The 991-nt window shown below is 51.9% G+C and overlaps 1 pseudogene; it reads right to left on the reverse strand.

The window, feature by feature from the left end:
- Positions 1-368: 368 nt before the first annotated feature.
- Positions 369-991, reverse strand: part of LOC107681557 (uncharacterized) — a 1,265-nt pseudogene continuing 642 nt past the window's right edge.

A 991-nucleotide genomic window follows, 5' to 3' on the forward strand; every position in this document is an offset into this window, starting at 1 on the left:
CCACTCTTTGTGTGGCGGCTTGGCATGGTCTTGATGTTGGGCGCCCTCTAGAGCCAGCTCCTGACTTTGAGTGTTGAAGTCAAGAACTGCTGTGGGTTTGGCGCCCTTTTCTGAGGCCATCTTTTGTTTGCCATAGGCTTTATGCACCAAGCTGTTCGCGGACATGTGAGAACGCCAATATGGTGGCTTACTCCAGCATGGAGGTTTCTCAGGAAGAGTGTTTTGAAGTTCAGATCATCTTCTGAGGTAACGTTCTTCAGAGGGAGCCAGTGAACATTTCAGCACTGCCGAGGAGGCCCCTTTTGCTCACGCGTCAGTCCAGGAACAGGTGACCCGGTCCTGCTTGGCAGTGGTGAGACTGGTGCCCGTCAGGTCCTTGCAGGCTCAGAGCGCAGCTCGTAGGCATGTCGGAGTTCCTCTCTGATGCTGTAGGACTTCTCTTTGATGTAGTCCAGCTGTTGTGTTAGGCGACCGATCTCATTTCTTTACTCATCCAAGTGAGTTTCAAGGGCTTTAATTTGGCCGTTCTTGTCTCTGAAGTCGGCCTTTGCCTTTTCCAGGAGCTGTTCTGCATATTGTAGCTTGCTGAAGAGATCAGCATAGTCAGCCTCGCCTCGTTCCATTTCTTAGGTAGCAGCTGCTAGGGTCTCTTTTAGCCTAGTGATCTCCTCCTCGGCGCCTTGTTCCACTTCATCAGGCCCTTCCCATCATTCTTGAGCCTCCAGTTCTAGCTGCTCGACGTGTCGTTGTGTACGTGTTAGCTCCTGCTGGAGATGGGCGGCATGCCTGTCTCTCAGCTTGAGGGTGGCAATGAGTGTGTGGCTTAAGGAGCCGGTGATCTTTGCTAATTCTTTGTGACTGTAGCTCTGACTTGGGTCTTGTCTCATGAGGTTAGCTATGTTGTCATCCAGCTGGTCCTGTGTCTGATGCCTCAGTGTTTCAGCAGCCTTAGGTAGGAGGCTGTCTGTTGCAACACTTAGCCATGTCTCGA

Source organism: Sinocyclocheilus anshuiensis, unplaced genomic scaffold (assembly GCF_001515605.1).
Source record: "Sinocyclocheilus anshuiensis isolate Anshui unplaced genomic scaffold, SAMN03320099.WGS_v1.1 scaffold1648, whole genome shotgun sequence".
Classification (NCBI taxonomy): Eukaryota; Metazoa; Chordata; class Actinopteri; order Cypriniformes; family Cyprinidae; genus Sinocyclocheilus; species Sinocyclocheilus anshuiensis.